This window comes from Protopterus annectens, chromosome 8.part0 (genome assembly GCF_019279795.1).
Source record: "Protopterus annectens isolate FY-2018-M chromosome 8.part0, PAN1.0, whole genome shotgun sequence".
NCBI lineage: Eukaryota > Metazoa > Chordata > Ceratodontiformes > Protopteridae > Protopterus > Protopterus annectens.
In genome coordinates this window covers 1,075,767,877-1,075,790,641 of record NC_056741.1, presented here as the reverse complement: position 1 = coordinate 1,075,790,641, position 22,765 = coordinate 1,075,767,877, and the positions used below count along the sequence as shown (strand labels likewise).

Here is a 22,765-nt window from a genome sequence, read left to right as displayed (position 1 = left end):
GTCCATAATTAAACAGTGTAATAAGATGAAATATGAAACATCCTGACTTATAGTGCTGTTTCTCTGTTTACAGTATAAACATACTGCTGATATTTATGATTAGAAACAAACACTTAAATATAAAGCATTGGATTAAATAAAAAATGAGTTATTTTATAAAAACGCTGATCTTCATTTTTAGGAAGAATTCATTGCAAGCAACTACCACTATAGCACCACACAATGTAGTGTAAAAGATAAAAATAAAAAAAAAGTTTGGAAAATCACTTCATTGTTAACCTGTTGTTTTAATAATGCAAGGATAAGCCATGCCCAGTTCATAGGGTGTAGCATGAGACCAGACATCAGTTACTAAAAGTAAAGTTGTACAAAGCAGTCCTGGAGCATACAGTTTGCCCTCCAAGAAGGATTCAGTTCTGTTTTGGGGCAGATACGTTAGAAAACATCAGCCTGTGGAATTCTGTTTTGACCACCAACCATATTAAACAAGTGCTAGAACATTTCATGCTCACCAAAAGGTGCAATAATGGAAAAATCATCCAGTTTGCTACAGGAGAACTTTTTCTTTAGTTTTCTTTATACAAGGCTACTGCTTTTTTTAGATACTATAGGAGACAGAAAGGAAGAACTTTATGTAAGTAAAACAGTGGTCTGCTTAAATAAAAATGCTTCTCCATTTATTTGTTTGGCCATTAACTGGGTTGGCAGACTGGTAGAGACTTGGCCCTTCATCCTTATGGCTTTTGACAATGATGTTAATGATTATAATTTAACTTATTTATAATTATCTTATACTTAACTGAAGTAAAGGACTTTCCGGATTGTGTGTGTGCTAGGGATACAAAGAGATTGATTGATTAACATCCTCAGGGCTTTACAGGGGCCAATGAGATTCAAATGTAGCATTCTGTTTTATCCAACCTATAACCTTTAACTCCTCCTTGTGTGGGTGTATTTTTTTCTGTTAGACTAATGCACTGTTAAAGGGAATCTTCCATTATGTCAGCTTTCTATCAGATGCCATACCTTGGCAATCAAGACCCTGAGTAAGATGCAGCCTGTTTTAATTGTTTTTAGAAGTGGATGCACATTACATATATAGCTGTATATTAACCTGCATACAGATATCCTGCATGTTCCGTCCTGGAACCACACACAGTTGGATGGTACGGTCATTCCTTCCTTACTGTTAGTGGTTTATTATCACCATTTGACCATATGGTTTCAAGACAGTTCAATACATTAAGCAAGAAGTAAGAACTGTATTTATTAATTTGTTTCATTTTATTAGCGATGCATTTTTTCCTCTGCTTTTGGTGAGCACAGGGATGTATATCTCTAAAGTTCCTTACTCAAGATTTCTGGACAAGGCCAAAAATAATGGGGGGATGGAAAACCAAAAACCAGGGGCAAACTTTAAATATAATTCGAATGCACATAAGTTGATAAAACAATAGGCTTTGCATCTTCGTACATTTTCTGAATAATAAATAGGAATCTCTAATGTTTGGCGTTATTGACCGTCTATAATTCAAAGTGATTTATTAGAAAATCAAAAGTTTTATAAGGGACAGGGGAGAAATATGAGGCAAAATTAGGGACAGCTGAGAGGTATGCAAGGTTGCAGTTTGTATTTATGATGACTGGAATGTCCTGTGTTGTAGTTCAGATGCAGGTTAAAGCTGCACACCAAGAAATAGGGTCCTGCACACATTATTTGCCCCACATAATCCTTGTGTCTGCTATATCTGCAGATTTCCATGTCATTACATGCTGATCCAGGAGTCAGTACAACTCGAGACATATTTTTGTTTAATTCTAGTAATGTGTACTGAGATGGATTGTCCTCATACGAGTGATTTACTGAGAATTCCAAACATGTTATCTTTCATTTTTTCAGTGGTGACCTTGCGTTACCTCAGATAACATGGGTTCTGGTAAATAGTACTATATTTTGGTTTTTGGAGTCCTACTCATGCACAGGAGGGTCACCGTACAATTCTTGTACGCATGTTGGACATGAATCAGGCTGCTCTGATGAATGTGTATTTAATCTGTGACTTCAGAAACAGTTTTAATTCATTTTTATTTTCTGAATGTGCATTTGCCATAGTTTACTGTAATGATGGTGGGAGGAGGCTTCTTGTTCATTTTCACAATACAGATACTGTTTATACAGTGCTCAAAATACAGATACTGTTTACACAAAGTTGTTATCTGCTGCCTTGCAAAACATCATTGTTAAGTCATTGATGCCTGTGCATTATCACTGTACATTCAACATTGCCCTTAAAAGATGAGCAGTCCTTACAGGACTCTGATACGCATGCTGGTCTTTTTTTTTTTCATCTGAGCAGTACTGCTTCAGTATTTTATTTTGTTAATAGTCATTCTCTAGCCCCCAGAATTCTGGGTTGATCTGTGTGGACTAGTTTCTGCCATGGACAGGCAAAGTCACTGCAGAATAAGCAATGAAGAAGGCAGATCAGCACAGTATAAACAATGCATATAAATGTATCAGTACCAAATGTTACAAATGTGTTGTAGCTTGCAAAAACGAAAATTATTTAACAAATATTTCACTGGTGGTTTTATTCAAAAGAGCAGAGTTAAAATTCAGTTGGTATTCTGTCTGAATTTTTTAACATGAAAACATTAATCACCTCATTATAATCATTGGAAACTAGACAAGGGAATAAAACAGTGATGTAGTAGGAATATAAATACCGGCACATTGGCTTGCAATAATTAATTACTCTTTAAAGTTAAAAGCAGAAGACCTTTGTATGTCTGTTTTGCATAACTTGTTAATGGAAGAAAAGTGATGGGAAATCTTTTTGGTAATCTTCAGCAGATTTTTTTTTTCCCATGGTTTATAATGGGACATTTCTCATCCACCATGCCATGAATCACCCAAAGAAGTCCTTCTTGGGGCTAATACGTTGTTTGTTTTTCTTTCGGCTTTTCCCGATTAGGGATCGCCAAAGCAGAACTCTGGCCCGCTAATGATTGGCAGTAGGTTTTTACAGTGCTGAGCTGCCAGCCCGACGCCCAACCTTCAATGAAGGCACGCTCATTCACGCATGTATTTTGAACACCACTCGACCACGGGGAGGACATGCAGACTCCACACGGAAAGCGCTCCAGCTGAGAATCGAACAGGAGAACCTCTTGCTGTGAGGTGACAACGCTACTGCTGCACCAACACAGCTATTTATTGTTTATCTCTATCAGAGATGGATTAATTTAGCACACACTTAGGGCATTCATTCCACACATTTGGTATAAGAGTAGAGTGCTGGGCATTCAGTCTATGCTGCAGTATGTTATGGAAGCTGAACACTTGTTTTACACTGTGAAATAGGAATGCAGACCCATGTCAGAGTAGCACTTGGATGTTTAATTATATGTAATAACTTAAGAGGTGCTGGGATGCCCATTCCTCCCTACCCTGTCACAGAGAGAGTGCGCGACCAGTCTATGCTACAGTGTCATAATGGGGCTGGATAGTTTCTCTGCCCTGCAGTTTAGAGGGTAAATGGACAATTGAGCCACACTGCAGTGTCCATGGACATACTAGATAAGTCAAAGGATAAACCAAATGTATTCAGTAAGGATAAACCAAATGTATTCAGTAAGCTACCTTCATCAGGAAATTTATTTGATTACCTGTTGTTTGCTTACCAGCTAAGTGAACCAATGTAACATGGCCCTTTTGACTTGTAACATAAACCAACAGAGTGTACAGAGCACATTAGTCAATTAAATGATAAAGATTATACCATATTCAACATAAATAATCAGCATAAATAATCAACTAAACAGTGTATGGAGAGTCAAAATTTCAAAACATTAAAAAAGCAATTAGCAACAACAAGAACAAAAAGTGAGTCCCAGCTCTACTTTCAAAGTCTGGATGGTTTATTCAATGCGATTCAATACACTTCCAAAAGTAACAGTTCTATTCTTTACAGAGTAAAATCCTAAAGTTTCTAAAAAACCACATTATATACAATCATAAAACAATCAAATTAAATTAAACTATCATTCAATTAAAACATGACAAAATAAATACTTAAAGATATAGCCCTAAATAAGGCTTTGCCAGTTACATTCCCTATTTAGACCATGGGGAAATTAAGTGCCATATTTCATAATAAGAATGGACTCCTTCTGTCTCAATATATTTTTCTGATAGTCCATATTATTAAAAAAGCAATACTTATGTACACTACAGACAAATAGAGTTGTAAGAGTTTTTAGCTTTTGATATTAAGATGACATTAAGGAATCTGTAGTAGCATTTGGTTTCAAGATATAAACAAAAACATATTATAGTGAATAAATAGAAACAAAAATATTTATTTTTGACACAGTTTTATTTTTCTTAGACATTGGGGAGCCTAAAATAATTATGAGATTGTCTAGAATTAGTTCCTAGGTCTCTGTAATAGTCTTCTACTGAAGTAGTCTTATCCGGCACATACTACCTACGACAAAAATCGAGTATGGATGTGCATGGAAACTGAAGTATCTGTAAAAAAAACAGGCGAACAGAGAGGACATGCAGACCCCTGTAAAGAAAGTGTCCCTGCTAAGAACCGAACCAGCAAATCTCTTGTTGTAAGGCATCTCTGCTACTCATTGCACCACAGTTCATGTTGACTTAATCAATGAAGTGTAAAGACAAGGTGTCAGGTTATCCGAAGAAAAGTCTCAGAGTTGCTGTTAATTGATTTGATGGAAAATGTATCTTTATGGCCCTATCTTTCAGGTGAAGCAACAAGCTGATCTGGAATATGTTCAATTTAGTAGCCTGCCTATCTTAATGCAGCATTATCTGGCCCAGTGCCTAGACTATGAATAAAAAATGTTCCACTACTACTGTATACAGAAATGTTTTACTGTGGAGATGAGCTAACAGAGGAAAGCCTCCCTACTATATCTGCACTCACTATATGCTCTCATATTCTAAAGCCATTGGTTTGATTAGTTGGACAAACTGCCTGGCTCATCGTCAGCTGTAGGTCGGGTCTTGTTAAAGTATCACTATTAGGAAAGTTCCGTTTGGACCCTGCAACAGTTCCTTTGCAGGTGCCTCGTCTGTTTAACAGCTACAAGAATGGCAGGTGAATCTCTGGTTGCTATAGCTGCTGATGGCACTGCAGAACTGATTCAGTCTGTTGAAACAAAGTCATTCTGCTCATGAAAGGGGTGTCAGTGGTTGTATGTTTAACAGCTACAAGAATGTCAGGTGAATCTCTGGTTGCTGTAGCTGCTGATGGCACTGCAGAACTGATTCAGTCTGTTGAAACAAAGTCATTCAGCTCATGAAAGGGGTGTCAGTGGTTGTATGATTTATTTAGTCTGTTCCTAGCCTGCTGCTGGTAAGTTGCAGTGCAGGTTTATCAAAAGAGGATTGCAATCTTTAATCCTCATACCTGGGCTATTGTCTTAATGGCTATTTGTGTTATGATGATTATCACCAGCCTTGCACATTCCATCTCAGTTACACAATGGACAGTAATTATAAAATGTGTCTGTAGCCATCCATAATAGTTAACCATGCCAGTCAGCCTTTATCGGAATACGACAGATTTTTATCAGAGAAAGCTTCTTACTCACCAGTTGTACCTATAATGATCTTTCATGCAGTATAATATGATGGGTTTGGGCAAAGTGTTCTTTTCTTCCCATTGGGGTATTATGGCATATCAGCTTTTCCCCTGTGGCCGTTCTAATAAAAGAGAGTTATCCACTGAATCTACTTCAGAATTAGTGGTTCCTTCCTACATGAATCATTAAGACTATAGTGAAAAATTAACCAGGGTTTCTGTCTGTCCAACTTTCTCCATTCATTGAAGGCATCTCCCATCAATGTGAGTAGCATAATATTTAAAAAAAATAAAAATTCTAGTGTTTTACAGTTAAAACACCAGCCAGGAGAAGAGCTCAAGTCACTTATATGAATACATAGTTTTATACCTCTTGGCTGAAGATTCAGAAACAAAGTTAAAAAAAAGTAATGGCTGACAAACATCCAAAAAATAGGGAAATATTTTAAATTTTGCTTTTATATTCTCAGTTTTTAGAATAACAAGATTTTGCATTTATATACATTTTCTGAAGGATGTGAAATCTGAAATTCAAATATATGTCATTATTTAGTGACCGACGCCCTCAACAAAGAAAACCACAAATGTTATCAGGGGTAAGACCCAAAATGTAGTGGGCAAAAATCAAGAAAGTTGAGAAGTATGCCCAAATGACATCTTGCTTGCTAAGTAGGCATCTATTCTAACACTGGGAACTTGAGCATTAAAAGTTTTGTACTTTAATGGCAGCACCTGTCACAGGTAAGAACGTTAAATGCAGAAGAAATTCTACATATTCCAAAATATCCACAAATGCAAGTGAAGTAAAACTTGTAAAGGCTTGAACACTGAGAATAAATCAGCCAAAGTAATGGTAAAGTATTTAGTTTAAGGATCAAAAGACTGAGGGTTTGAAAATTGTTGTGTAGTCGCAGTCATTGATTGTGCTGTTTTTAAACTGGCTTAATTGTGAATATAAGTTGTTTGTCTTTCGGCTTTTCCCGGTTAGGGGTCGCCACAGCGGAACTCCGGTCCGCTAATGATTGGCAGTAGATTTTTACGTGCTGGCTTGCTGGGCCTAACGCACAACCTTCAATGAACGAACGCCCATTCACGCATGTCGCCACACAGAAAAAGCTCTAACTGAGAATCGAACGGGCAACGTCTAATTGTGAGGCGACAATGCTACCGCAGCACCACCACCGCATTTCTTAATTGTGAATCTAAGGAAAGGTGAGGAAAGGTGAAAATTTTCAGCCAGTTCTGTCAAAATGCACAGATGCCTCAAATTCTGATTTTCTTGGTCTAAAGATGATATTTCTTCAGAGAATGGTCTGATAAATAGTAGAGAACACCGAGGTTAAATGATAGTAACTATTATCTGGAATGGGGGGGGGGGTGAAAATATACCCTTGAATTGCATATTTTGTAGACTAAAATGCAGAATAATGGATGATGGCCTTGCAGGTGCAACAAACTACAGATGCATGTCTTATGAGTTAACAGGAGTGTTGGGGCTCTACTAGATAACTTAAAAAAAAATAATGGAAAATGTGCATTATTATGTTCAAACTGTAGCTATAACTTTTTATTGCATGCATTTAAATAAGCACAGGTGAAAACAGAAATACGTTGTGCAATTTTAAATTACTCACACAATGAATATTTTTAATTTAAAGTAGCAAGTGCTAATAGAGGCTGTAGACATGAGTGCTGTAGGCAGGGATACAAAGACTGAGTGAATAGTACTGTAGGTGTGAATGAGTTAAAGGATTACTTTTTAAAAATGTGGCTTGCTGTTCTATGCTGTACTAATGTTTGTGTAGCACTCTTAAATATTACTAATTTGGATTTTAATCTAACCAGAAATCCCCTCATTCAGGCTAACATACTGACATGCTTTATTTTTTCAATCAGGTTTGCTTTTGCCTATAATGTTGTCTTGGTCCTTAAAAGATATTGCATGATCCATACCTCTCAACTGTCCAGATTTCTGCAGAATGCCCAGATTTTGCCTTATTTCTGGTCTGTTCCTCATAACATTTGTTGTTTTCTGGCAAATCACTGGGATGAACTGATGATTGAAGTCACCAAATAATGACTTACATTTGAGTTTTGGACTTCAAATCCCCCAGAGAATGTATGTTAACACAAACCCTGTTAACTTTAATGACTTTCTAATTTTATAAGCGGAATATTTAAAATCTGTCCATATTTTTGGGCTTGTGTTCCTCATTTTGTCAGGCTTTGACCAGTTTTCTTGCACTAAGAGGTTGCAAGGTTTGATTGCATCTTGCATCCTCGTCATAAAAAATTAACAAACGAATTGTAAAGCATGTTGCAGCTCCTTTTGCTAAAGTAGGTTTACCTTGCTTTGGCCCGTTATGGTATATCTTGTTTGCATTTATGTATATGCAGAACTCATTATTAGTTCTAGCCTTCAGAATGTGAATCTTTCTTCCAGTGACACTGTCTGATTTGTGTTCTTTGTTAGGATTTAAATAAATGCAGTAAGTAGTTTCTTCTGCTGCAAAATAATGTTTTAATTAGATTTTTTTTCAGAATAGAAGAATCATATGGCTTCTCAAATAAGTTTGTTTTCTGCCATTGCTATCACTATCATGTCTCAACTCTGAGACTACAAAGTAAAGGAGCTGGTAAAGTGTTTTATTGTATTTTATTTTATTATTTGTTGATTGAGCGATTTGAGTGACAGAGTTGGCCCTCATGGGAGCAAACCTATTTTCAGATGTGACTCATAGGAAAAAGCCTCCAAGGTACATTTCTTGTATATAGAAAAGTATGGAAATAGAAAAGTAGCAAACTTTAAGAAAAATTAAAACGTAATCTGTTACACACATTGCACGTTAAAACGTTAACACTGTTGTCAGTTATAAACCATGGAAAAAAGACTAAAAATGGCAAGTATGTAACAACTGTTGCTATTTCAGGCTTGTGTTACGGTTAGTCTGAGCACAGCATTTTTGATTTTTTTTTCTAGTAGCGTAAGTGATTTCAGGTAGTGTTCTTAGATAAATTACACACTTGGTAGTTTCTAATGCACGTTAAACATCAAGAAATGATGGTTAAGATTTATGTATGCGGTGAGTAGGAAATGTGTAGAGGAAAATTCTGAAAAGCTCACTAGGTGTATGGCCCCAGAGGGGGTGAGATAGCAGCTATAAATGACAGTACACAGTAAAAGAGCTGTGAAGTCCTGGAGACCTGGCAGATGTATGCTCCCTTGGGTGAAAAAGATAGAAAAAAACAGCTACAATGTTGTATGAACATGAAATGTATATAGACAATAGTTGCCTTTTAAAATATCTTTATGTTCTTACACATCATTAACATGGTCTGTTTTATGAAAGTGGGTAAAAATCAGTAATAGTCATTCAAATATTTTATTCTTCGAGAGCAAATGTGTGTGTTACATATTTTACATAAAGCCTTTTAAAAAAAACTGCAGTACTGTTTGTGTTTCCAAAAGAGAGGTTGCATATGTTTGGGACGAGGATTCTACATTGCAGGTTGCTGCATACTGCCTAGTCAAATTATCTGTTTGCTACAGCCTTGTTTTTCAGTGTAGCAACTGAGAAACACATTAAAACTCCTTAATTATGACAGACCCTAAAGCCCAGAACCTTGAATGCTGATCCTGAAGCTATAAATGCAAAAATACTAAGTCTGGAATTCTGAAGTGTTGATAACCTGATGCACTGATAAGCCATGAACTAGGATGATGACTCTAGGGTGGTGTAAACTGTTGGTGGCTAGCATGTGCCTCCTCCTACGTCCTTGGCCATTGTGAGTATTAATGAGGAAGAACACCATCTTGTGTATATACATAAGCAAAATACTGCAGTTTGTGACATGTAACAGGAGTAAGGGCAGGGTTGTGTTAAGAACTTGCACATTTTGATGTTTGCTTTTTGGTTTGTGCACATATGAGCAGTTTTGTGTTATACAGTGTGTAAATATAAGATTTTCAGAAATCCAGGTTCTACTTGTATGTCAGTGTGGAAAGAGCCATTAGACTATCTGTGAGTGGTGAGCATTTAGTGAGTGGATTGCAGGTGTATATATTGTTGTTGGAGAGTTGATGGTGGAGCTTTGCCCTAAATGCATGATCTGATTTGTTGAAATTTTTAGTCTGGGGTCAATGTTAATGCATTGAATAGTTTTTGAAGAAACAATGTACAGTTTCTATTGTGTGGACAATGACTTGTACAGATCCCCTTCTGTTATGTGTTTAGCATGTGTGCAGTTTCTTGTGGTTGATTTTTTTGGCATTGTGTCTGTGTTTTTGTATCATTTTCTCATTTTTATCACTGCATGATTACATGCTTATCTGAGTTTTTCAGGGCTAGGGTGACAAGTTGTAAACCATATCCATTAAAGTCGGTTATAAGTGAAAACTTTAAAACCACATTGCCCTTATATTGACCTCTTGGTGCTGCATTGATGAGATAGTTGCTGAAATCTGTATTGTCAGATTTTATTTAAAAATAAGGACGGTTACTGCTGTACGTCATGCAACTCTGATCATGTACTTCAAAAAGAGTATCTCCTTTATCCATGGATCTGTTGTAGTCCTAGGTGTTTTTATGGGCTCTTCAGAGTTAAATTCATATGATATGACATGTGAAGGGGACTGGACTTGCAGCACTGTTTATGTTGTGGGTAGAGCTAGTCAGACACACTACCTGTCAGATCAGTATTCTAAAGCGAGTACTTGAATAAAAATTCCTCTTATGACGTTTGAGTGTATGGCTTAACGTAAGGAGAAAAAAAAAAAGAGTAATGTAACTAACCATCCTTTTTTTTTTTTTTACCAGATACTGCATTTTTGTGATGTCTAAAAGTTTCCATCTCTAAGTGACGTTCAGGTAGGACGGGTGTCTGCCACAGGTCAGCCTGCTTTTCTAGCGTGAGGACAGTAGCTCTTCAGTGCCGTAAGGTAAGCATCCACTGCCAAGTTATGCTGTCATTATGTATATGTCTTCATCTAATGCTTGTCACTGCACTAGACAAATGAGCAGCTTTATTGTTCCCTGTCACAGTTGCAGCATGGCTATCTACGGTGATAGTTTGCAGTGTACTACTCCATTGCCAGTGGTGTTATGTAGCAGCAGTATCAGAGGGTTAGAGAGCGCAGCGCTAAACAGAAAGAACTTAGAACTGGATGGTGAAGGGAGTGCTAAGTGCAGTGCAGTCATTTGTTTAATGCAGGTCAAGCTGAAGATTTTGACCAGCTAACTGAATGGTACATTTCCATAGTATGGGCATGTTCTGTTTATTGATCTTACTTTTAATTTGATTATAGGTTCATAGGTTGGTACTAGGCTAACTGCTCTTGTGAGCCATTTTTTTCAGCTTAGCCAATTATCCCTTGTGAGACTCAAACCCTGCACCTTGTGTTTGTAAGGCAAACACCTTAACCATTAGGCCACCCTCCCCTCCCTAATACTTTATAACAGTATGACAAAAAATATTAAATGAGTGAGCATGTAAGAGCTGCTTCTGGTACGCCCATTCTCATTTACAAGTCGCAAATCTGTGCTTATCCACGTAGTCCTTATTTTATTGCACTGAATTACCTGTAACTCTCCCTTGATTTGTGTCCCGGGCTATTGCTAATTATTTGTCCTTGAATGTTCTAACTCTGCATAGGACACTTTTGCCCTTAACGCTCTGTAAAAAATATTTCCTTCATACTTATTTTGCTAATGTCATTCTATACGTGCATCCCATGATAAACATTAAAAGCAAAGCTTTTGTCTCTGAACTTGCCTTAGCAATATAATTTCTCTGCTTCTTGATCTCTAAGAGTAGACATTTTGCCCCAGTGTCATAGTGCCATAGGGCTTGTAATGTCGTCCTTGCCTCTTCTTAGCTACTTTTATGCAAGCTGCAGTGACTCAGTAAGCATTTTTTTCATCATAAGGTCTTTGCAACTGGACAGTTATTGACAAGTGGTCTCACCAATACAGTGGTATTATATTTCATTTTTTGCTAATAGGTTCATGAGTAAGTACTAGGCTCGATGCATTTGTGTGCCATTTTTCAGCCTAGCCAATTTCCCTTTAAAAGGTGAGAATCAAACCCTGTACCTTGTGTCTGTGAGGTGAATACCTTAACCATTATATCAACCCCCAAGCCCCAAATAATTTATTTATGTATGTATGCTTTGTTGACCAGTTTAGCCCCACTGTGCCCATTGCCTCTTTTCAGTGGAGACCTGAGGAGGTAATAATACTGACTAGGGGAAATTTAAATAGGGAACTAAGAAATTACCTTGCCGTTTTCGACCAGTATCATGGGAACATTTATATTTACCTGAGGGTTGGGGCTTAGTATTTGAGTAAAGTAGGCATCAGGACCTCACTCTTGTGTTAATCCTAACACTAACCCTACAAAATACGTTACTAAAAACCTTTTCCATAACAGTAGCATTACTCAAGACAAAAGGGCAGTGAATATGCACAACACCAAATGGGTGCAACACTAATCTTTCCTCATACATAACTGTAACCCACAACCATTCACATATACAGACTCTACCTGCTATAATGTAGTGTTGCTCATTTTTGCAACCACTACCTTTTCAGTCAAATATTCATTTTCTGCACACTTCTACGTAGCTAGACTGTATAATGCTCTAATTCACACAACTATGATTTGTACAGATGTACAATCACACACTTGTACTCAACTCATTTTTATACCCACAAAAACATACCAACCAATTCAGTGGCAACCATATATATATATATATATATATATATATATATATATATATATATATATACATGCATACATATGTCTGTGTGTCTATAGTTTGTCCACACACCTGGTTTGTAAAACAAGTTTATAGAAATGCACACGTACACATTTTTCTTCTACTTTTATTAATGCTGAGAAGAAAGTACTGAAAAATCATTCATTGTACAATGAGCTGTACAGGAACTGTAGGTAACTGAGAACTGATGTTGTTTTCAGAATGTGTTACAGAAAATGAGAAAGTTGTGAGGTTAAGACTTCTGGTTATTCATGTATTCTATGTTTTAGATGATATCATAGTATACCAGCTCTTTTGGCACAGACATTTTAGTCTGGACTATCAGACAGGGGGCCTATGGTTAGGTATTGTACCTGGAACCTTGGAAGATGGTTGGGGAGGAGGAATGAATGTTTAATGACATCACTTCATGTACCTGAGGGATGGATTGGGAATTACTGTCATAGAAGCATTCTGTGGTGGAAGACCACACAATGGATGAATTAGTTGGCTTAGAGATATTTGCAGAGATAGTGTGTGAAAGCCACTCTATCTGATTACTTGCATTGTATCATGTGTGCTGCCCTGATAGGAGAGTCAACATGACAAAAACTCCACACCAGCTGTAAATACACACTCTCTGGCATCTCTTTTTGTCCTCCAGACTGCATTAGTTTGATGGATTACCAATAAGGTGATCTGCTAACCTGGTAAGTTTGATCTGCTAAGCAGCAGAGACTCCCCAAGGTGTCATGGAGTACTACACTAATAGTAGGATTGAATGAATGGTCAGCAGGTTATCAGGTGGATAGGTGGTCAGTCAGATTCAGACCAAACATTAAGTTGCTTTCATTCCTACAGCCAATATTTACACTTTTTGCCCATTAACATGCGGTGTAAAAGAGAACAGTTAGTACAAACAAAGCTGCATGTGTGTACCTTCAAATGAGCAGATTTTTACCTCTTGATTGATTGTTTAAAAGTTTAACCAGGAAAATGTACCTTGGAAGTTTTCTTCCATGTGAATTTCATAGCGACCACGAATTATAGTTACAGTGCAGAACCGATAATATGAACAGGTTCAGGCAACCAGTGGCGCTGAAATAATGTTGCACAGCAGTTATGATAATAGTACATCAGTTTAAAATGCTAAACTGATGGGGAACTTTGGAGTTTCTGTCAGCACATTTGCATAGGGGAAACAAGATGGTAGGTGATGCATAGAACAGTTTACTGGCCTTAGTAAGGCAAGTTACCGAGCGATGTGACTAGTAGAACAGGGAGGAGAATCGTACAATTTAAGGACATGACCAAATACTGGTTAGCGAGTGTGCAGCAGCTGGAGAAACAAAAGGTGTGAAGCAGGTAGGATAGACAGGGATGATGATGGAGGGGAAGGAGCCAAATCCATTTATGTTTAGTGTAAATTTGCATGCCTCCCATGATAAACTGCAAACACGAAGTTTGCAGTTATTTTATACAGACGTGTGCTGTGACACGGTCTTTCTGTTTGGGTCCTATATGACCTACTGAGGGAGTTTAGGTCTTTTGTTTCTCCCTGGATACCTTCTTGTAAGTTAAATCATCTATGACTTTAATGTTAAAATGTGCTATTGTGCTTGTTACTCGTGAATGAATATGTGACATGAGCATGGACAAAATGACATCTTTACCTTTCAGAGCATTATTTGTGTTCCTTTTTAAAGCATGCTATGTAGCATTATGTCACTGACCTGTGGATCATCGTATCACGCCACTTATTCACCTCTTCCTGTGCACTGGTGTTTACTCTTAAACTGCGCTGTCTAGTCCAGGAAACAAAACAAAAGCAAGAAGAAATGTATGCAGAACGAGCATATTAAAGCTAGTCCTGAAAACACTAAATTCAAAGTAGCATTGAACTGGCAGTGATCCTTTTATTTACATAACTCATTGCACTGGCAGTTATCCTTTTATTTACATATTTTTTTTTCACAGCATCACTGTTGTTAATCAGTAGTTCCTCATTCTTTGTGCATTCAGTACTACAGCTGTTTGGTTGGGAAGTATTCCTTTTGTGTAATTTATGGCTCAAGGACTGCACTACTTTTAGACATTGAAATACACTGCACTTGTATGGGGTATGTGTTGTTATAGAACAGGAATGTCATTAAAAGAGATAGACTCACAAGATAAAGTTTAAAGTAACGAGGCATATTCTAAGGAAGATAATGCAAAATACTTCTGAGTAAATGACTTGAATGACTGTCACAATATGCTCCAGTGGAACCATAAAAACAAGACCACACATTGACTATGTAACTTTTGTAAGAGACTGAGAAGTCGGAAGCATGGATGCAGGAATTGCCAGCCTATGTCCACTGCAAAAGGAAGCCTGTTCTCTTGAGGTCGAGAAGGATGTACTGTATAGCTGTACAGCTGTGCAGACTCTTCCTGCTAGGACTTGGCTGTGGCTTTCAGATGTGTATGTATTTAGACTTTGTTGTTCATAGGCTATAGTGTAGTCGTAGTCATTAAGATAAATTAGGAAGTAAAGCTGTTTTTTGCATTCTCAAGAGTTGTGATCAGGCCCCTGAACAAAAGTCGCAGAAGGTGACAAATGTTATCACAAAGGTGTGAATGGGATGTGTTTTGAGATCCTTATCGATGAGGAAGAACCTCATATAGATATAACATTTATCAAGTTGTATGTTGTACCGAGGCATTGCAAAAAGCTGACAAGATAAATGACTGTGTGAAGGTGAATATCAATCAAACCTGTGTTTTATGTGGCAGGTAGCCAAGAAGTACACTAGTTTTGACATGAACAAATATGAAATGTGTAATGAAAAGCCTTGTTTTAAGTATAATGAGGCCTTACTGCAGAGGTACTAAAACGTTGATATGAAAACTAACATAAATACAACTTATATTTTCTGACGGAAACATCAAGTTTAAGGCTGCATCTTTGGGGGCTTGTTGTTAGGTTGCTGGTTTTAAGAACTGTATTTCTGTTACCTTTTGAAAGAACCATAGGATCCGGTTGTTTAATAAAAGGAATAAAGGAAGTTCATTCTGTTGTGTTTTTCTTTACTTTCCTTCAGTACTATTAACATGAAAATGTATACTTGGAGATGATGTGCTTCAGAATTTTGAAGCATCTTAGAAGACGGAATTCCAGTTTTGGACATTCCTTTGTTAGCGTTTCCCTGTTCCATGGTGCTGAGAAGTGTTGGTGAATCAGCCATAGTTCTCTGTTTACAGTGCAGTGCTGGTGACCACTGCTGTCAGGGAAAATCCCGCATAAGCAGTCATGAAGAATTAAGTGGTAACAAAATACAGTTTGAGGGATTATTTACAACAGTGAAAGAGAACAAATTGTACATTAATGAAAGCAAGGACTTCAGGAGAAGACTTGACAAAAAAGGTTACAGATCTTGTTGACTTAATAAAAGGCTCTGGTTTCACAGTTGAAAATGACATGGGGAAAGGTAATCTTGGGCAATGTGTAGTGGCCACAGTGGAACTTACAATATGTAAGGACTTTAAATGCTAATAGTTTTTTCGGTTTTACACACATTCTTCAGTGTCACTCAGAACAAACAAGAAAATACAAAATAATGCTAATCTGTTGACTTTTAAATTGTAATGTCATTAATCAGAAACTGAAGTAGCATAGGATCTTTAGAAACATGTCAGGATGCCGGTAGGAGTGTAGTTCTTGGTCTTTGTAATCTGCTTGGTCCATAGAAATGTCTTGCTGAGATTAAGCATTCGAGAGGTGTTTACAGGAAGGGACACAGATCAAAAAGGCATGTGCAAATTGTAGCAATTCTGTCAAATACAGTTACAGATTTCAAAGGATAATGATCGGGAAAGTGCCATCCACTCATTCAGAATTATCAGACTCTGTAAGCCATTTTGTGTTCATGTGTTCTCTTGCTGGGAGATGTCAACATATCCTCCACAATAAATAATATTATATGGTTCAGTAAAACTGCTAGGTTTTACCAACAAGAATGAGGATTGCAGCAGTGCTGATCAGTATCGTTAAGGAGCTTAGATTAAATAATAATTGTAAAAATGAGGACCGAGACAAAATATGCAAGTGACACCAATAAGGAAGAATATTTGTGTGCTTCTTTTCGGCACTAATGTTCTGTAATCTGTTGTACTAGAATGATAGAGACATTTTTTGGATTATTTTCACAGAAATAAATAGTAACAAAAATACACAAAAGACTGTTTCTGAAGATCAAGTAAAAATGTAGCTTCTCATCTTTATTTAGCTGAAGGAGTGATGATGTTTCCCCTAGGTTTGCAGAATGTGATACTTAACATGAGCAAATATGAAGGTGAGACTTGCCATACACAACATCAGAGCATCTTATTTGTCATTAGTTGAGTTAGAAAAAGACAAGATCAGGTTAGAAGGTAGACCAATAGTGAATTGATAATATAGCCTGGAGAATGTGACACTGAACAGTGACTGAACATAATGCATCCCCAGCACAGATGGGTTTGAACCTTCTCATTCTGTACTAAATTTAGAAAGAACAAAAAGAAAACTGCATCATCACCATTATCATCATCATCATCAACCTCCTTTATTCCCATTTTCAACCAGGTGTCAGGGTTTCATTTTATCTGTCGCCATCTCTCTCTCTTCTCTCTGTCCAGTATCACTCTTGTGCCTGACTCTCAGGATTTCTCTCACAATCCATCCACCTCTTTGTTGGATGCCCTTGATGTCCTTCAAGAATGCAACTGCAGTCATAACATATGGGTTGTCCTGCCTCAGGCAGCCCTCGGTCGGCCGGATTCCAAAGTCTGGGTCCGACATCGGCTGATGTCGCATTTCTCTCCGACGTCAGAGCGGCTGGAGTACATAAGCATCAGCCGACGCCATCTTCTTCAGTCTTTCTTGCCGCGCGGTGCCCGAAGCAGAAGCAGTTCGCAAGTGCCGGTCGGTCAGCTCCTGTATTCTTCGAATCCGAAGTCATCAAAAAAGCTAAGTACCCCATTGGGGACCTTTTCTTGCCTCAGCCGATGTCAGAAATTACTGAAAAAGTAAATAATTGTTTGTCTTGTGGTAAACAAATACCTCATAAGGATTTCCACTCTTACTGCCTTCCTTGCCTTGGCCCAGACCACGACGTCTCGGCCTGTGCCGCCTGTGCTCGCTTCAACAAGCGCACTCTAAGGCACCGGGCGGAGTTCGCTGAAGACTTTTTCGGCGAAAAATTTGATTATACAATGCCGTCGGAAATACTGACATCGCAGACTCCTAAGAAACGAAAGGACTGGGACCGACATCCTCGGCCTGCGTCTTCCTCCGACACCACGCCAAAACCTACCGCGAGTGCCCCGGTTCCCTCTGAGGCAGTTATTTCACCGCTCCGAACCGAAGACACCGCATTACTGATACCTCCGATTCCGGAGACCACACCAACGCCAGTTATTGATTTTCCTCCGGATACTGAAACCGAGGAAATGCCCGAGACCATTGCTGTGGATAAGGTCACTCCTGCACGTGGAGCTGCTAGGCCTCCCATGTCCATGTCTATCAAGGCCTACACACGTGCTAAGGCAGCCAGCAAGACCAAGCACCTTACTGCTAAAGCCTTACCTCAGCCTACTCCTGAAACCCAAATCATGACTATGGCCGCAGACTTAATTTCCATGATCAGAGGTTCACAGGCCCATCCTGAGAGAGGATCCCAGCCTCCTCCTGATAAGAGGCCCAGGGTTGAACCCTCTGACCCTCTCCCTTCAGATGAAGATTCTGAGGACTCTGTTCACTCCGATAGCCAGGAAGAGCCCTTCCAGACCTATGAGGACTCAGATGCAGAGGACTCCATCCCCTCGGCCTCCCCTCCTGAGGATATTTCTTTTGGGGAAGTTCTGCATTCCATGAGGGAACATTTCAAGTGGCAAGGCCAGGAATATTCTGATTCCAGAAAGCGCCTTCGAACCTTCCTTAAAAAGCCACAACACAGGCCCTTAGCTATACCTCCTGTGCTTGATGTTTTGGATGATCTATACTCTGACTCCAGTGTTACCCCTGATACTCTTCCTCCTGCTCCTGCCAAGCCTGATAGATACTATAGGGTCCCAGAAACACATTCTCATTTCTTTAGGGCCCATGCTGTTGATTTAGAAACAATTTCACAGGGACCGAAAGGGGTTTCAGCTACCACCTCCAAAAATCCTTTGCCTTCCAACAGGGAAGCTAGGTCATTAGAGAGATGGGGAAAGAAGGTTTACACCTCCACTACTGTATCTATGAGAGCTCTCAATTGTCTCTTTCATATGTTTCAATATCAGGATTACCTGTTAGATGATTTACAGAAAACATTGGCCTCTCCTGAACCTTTAGATAGGAAGTCTTTGCAGGAGGCTGTACATAATTCTCAGCAAGTTAGCAATCACTTTCTACAGTGTGGATATGATGTATTGGAAGCTTCATGTAGGGCAGCTATGACAGGGGCAGTCATTCGCAGGCATGCATGGTTAAAAGAACAACCTCTACCAGATCATGTTAAGGCAAAACTTCTTGATGCACCCTTGGAAAAGAACAAGCATTTTGGTGCTAATGCTAAAGATGTGTTAAAGTCCGTTGAGGAAAAAGCCAAGTCAGTTCAGACAGTCAAAGATTTCCTCCAGGTTCAGCCACCCAGATTCAGCAGGAATTGGCTTTCTAAAAACTGGTCCTTTCCTAATCCTGAAAGATTTCAAAGGGGCAAAAGCAGGCGTGGCCGAGGAAGAGGACAATACAGAGGTTCCTACAGGGGACGACAATGGCAACCAGCAAACCAAAGAAGTGACACAGGGGTTTCTCCTGCCCCACAGGGACAATCTCAATGACTTTCCTCTACTTCCGCTGACCAAGGAGCAAACAGAAGCTCCTTTGGGCGGAAAATTATCTCTGTTTTCAGACAATTGGCACAGACTGACAAAGGACAAATGGATTTTGGACATTATAGACCAAGGTTACAGGTTCCACTTTCATACCTTGCCAAGAAAACAAGGCATGCCAAACCTACCACAAAACCAGAGAGCTGAGGCTATCAAGCAAATTTCTCTGCTTGCTCACATCAAAGCAATAGAAAAAGTTCCACAACAAGAACAAGGCCAGGGGTTTTATTCAAGACTGTTCCTTGTTCCAAGAAAAGAAACTCAATGGAGACCAATATTGGATTTGTCCGCGTTAAACACTTTCCTCATAGTACCAAAGTTCAAAATGCTGACTCTACAGCAACTCCTTCCCATGCTGGGCAAGGGGTCTTGGCTGATTACTCTGGACCTCAAGGAGGCATACCTGCATGTCCCTATCAGTCACAGCTGCAGAAGATACCTCAGATTTCTTGCAGGGCCAGAGAATTATCAATTCTCAGCATTGCCATTTGGCTTATCTACTGCGCCCAGAGTATTCACGAAATGCCTGGCTTCAGTAATTGCTCATTGCAGGCTCCAGGGGATCCAAATTTTACCCGTACCTGGACGACTGCCTCATACAAGCGGACGACAAACTGATTTTGACAAAAAAACTTGAATTATGTCATACAATTGCTACAGGCTCTGGGATACACAGTCAACTTCCAAAAGTCAAGACTACAGCCATCCCAACAAATAACCTTCTTAGGAGCCAATCTAGACACAGCCTCTCAAATGGCTTACCTGACAAAAGACAAGCAAAAGAAGTTAACTCATTACTTCAAAGGTTTGGCAAAGCTCACCCAGATGACTGCAAGGAGATTCCTACAGGCCCTGGGTTACATGGCATCCTGCATTCTCCTGGTTCCATTAGCAAGACTACACATGAGAAAACTTCAATGGTACCTAAAAAGCTTATGGTCTCAACACAGCAACAACCTAGAGACAACCATACCGCTCATTCCATGCCTACAAAAGGAATTTCTATGGTGGGCCTCGGTAAGCCAGGCAAACACAGGTATGTCGTTCAAAAAGCCTCAGTTAACACAGGCCATGACCACAGACGCCTCAGACCTTGGATGGGGGGTGCACATGGAGGGCAGATGTATTCAAGGACAATGGTCTCCAAAGGAAACACATCTGCATATCAACCAAAAAGAAATGCTGGCAGTAATGCATGCCATCGAGGCCTTTCGGCAACAACTTCAGCAAGGCCACCTGCTAATACGGACAGACAACACCACTGTGATGTGGTACATAAACAAGCAGGGGGCACCCATTCTTACCCCCGTTGCAGACTGACAATGAATCTTTGGGAAAAATCACTGAGCCTAAACATACAGCTGCAATCCCAGTTTGTTCCAGGCAAAGACAATGTGCTGGCGGACAGCCTAAGCAGGAATTTCCTACACCCCCACGAGTGGAGGTTACATCCAGAAATATTCATACGACTCACCTCGACATGGGGCAGGCCAGAAGTAGACCTATTTGCCTCCCACCTCAATCATCATCTACAAAAGTTCTGTTCAAGGACATATCATCCACAAGCATGGAAAATAGATGCTCTCTCATTCAACTGGAACTTCCTAAAAATCTATGCATTCCCACCTCTGCCACTGATGACCACAGTATTACTAAAGATCAAAGCAGAGAAGCCCAAGGGGATCCTAATAGCTCCAGACTGGCCAAGACAACACTGGTATCCACTACTACGGAGCATATGTCACAACAAAAAGTGGGCCCTTCCCCAATGGCCCCAACTTTTGACTCAACACAACTTCAAGACAGTACATCCCAACATTCAGACACTGCAGCTAACAGCTTGGGAGATCCCATGAATAACCTCAATCTATCTCTCTCCAAGGAAGTTCAGCGGATACTAACAGAAGCCCGAAGACCATCCACCAGAAAGGTTTACTCAGCAAAATGGAAGAGATTCAGCATTTGGAATACCAGCAAGGGTCATGATGCATCATTACTGAACATCCCACTCATTTTGGAATATTTGGCAGATATGCTACAGAATGGACTCTCATATTCTTCCATAAAAATACATGCTTCAGCTATCTCAGCTAGATACAACACTGATCCACCTGTGTTTTCACATCCTTTGTTAAGGCAATTCCTTAGGGGTATCAAGAATATAAAGCCACCAAGAAAGGCTCCAGTACCAGCTTGGGACCTCAACTTTGTCCTAGAAAAACTGACTCTACCCCCCTTTGAGCCAGCAGCTTCTGTGGACTTACAATTTCTCTCATGGAAGACAGCTTTCCTGTTGGCAATTACCTCAGCAAGAAGGGTTTCGGAATTACAGGCCCTAATGGCAATACCACCGTTCATAACCTTTCACAGAGACAGGGTCTCCTTACGAACCAACCCTACCTTTCTGCCAAAAGTGGTATCTAGGGTTTCTTTAAATCAAGCAATTCACCTGCCTACCTTCTTTCCCAATCCTGAGAACAAAGGGGAAAGACTGTTGCATACCTTGGACATTCACAGACAACTTTGCTACTACCTGGACAGAACCAAGACCAGTAGGAAGTCTGATCAGCTTTTTGTAGCTTACGCCCCTGGAGTACAAGGGAAAGCAATTTCCAAACAGACTATTTCAAAATGGATTGGACATTGCATCAGATTCTATTATTCCTTCCATGGAAAGAGTGTACCAGCCAATGTCAGACCACACTCCACCAGAGCTACAGCCACCTCTACAGCTTTTTTAAGAGGGGTGCCTACAAAAGACATTCTAGAAGCTGCTACATGGAGCTCCGTGCATACATTCTCCAAACACTACAACCTCCCTTTCTATTCCAGATCCAGAGCAGGCTTTGCTTCGGCAGTCCTGCAGGGATTGATAGCTACACCATCCTTTTCTTAGAGCATTCCACCTCCCCCAGCTAAGCTATGGTATTCAACCCATATGTTATGACTGCAGTTGCATTCTTGAAGGACATAGTACAGTTTTGTACCTACCATAAATGTAGATGTCCGTTAGATATGCAACTGCAGTCGGCTTTCCTCCCTCCTTCCCTCTATGCCTTGGGTCCACTCCTCTCCCTGTTATCCTTAGCTGGGGATATCTGTTATGGTGTATCTGTTTATTGCTTATTTATTTGTCTGGAAACCTGTTTTTGTCTTCCAATTTGATTACAGCCTTCCTTGGAGGGCACCTGGCATCTGGGGCAAGAAACACTGAAGAAGATGGCGTCGGCTGATGCTTATGTACTCCAGCCGCTCTGACGTCGGAGAGAAATGCGACATCAGCTGATGTCGGACCCAGACTTTGGAATCCGGCCGACAGAGGGCTGCCTGAGACAGGACAACCCATATGTTATGACTGCAGTTGCATATCTATCGGACATCTACATTTATGGTAGGTACAAAACTGTACTTTTCCTCTTACCTTCTTCCTGTCTGTCCCAAGTCTTCCTCACCATTTTGTCTTCTGCTTTCCTGCACATGTGCACGAACCACT

The 22,765-nt window shown here is 39.6% G+C and overlaps 1 protein-coding gene across 1 annotated transcript in view; it reads left to right on the top strand.

The window, feature by feature from the left end:
* The window catches only part of LOC122809226 (semaphorin-6D-like), a 955,253-nt gene that overhangs the window by 349,879 nt on the left and 582,609 nt on the right, over positions 1-22,765 (top strand). The window contains exon 3 of the mRNA XM_044080542.1: positions 10,433-10,554. The gene's annotated coding sequence lies outside the window, so the exon portion shown is untranslated. The remainder of the gene's footprint in view (positions 1-10,432; positions 10,555-22,765) is intronic.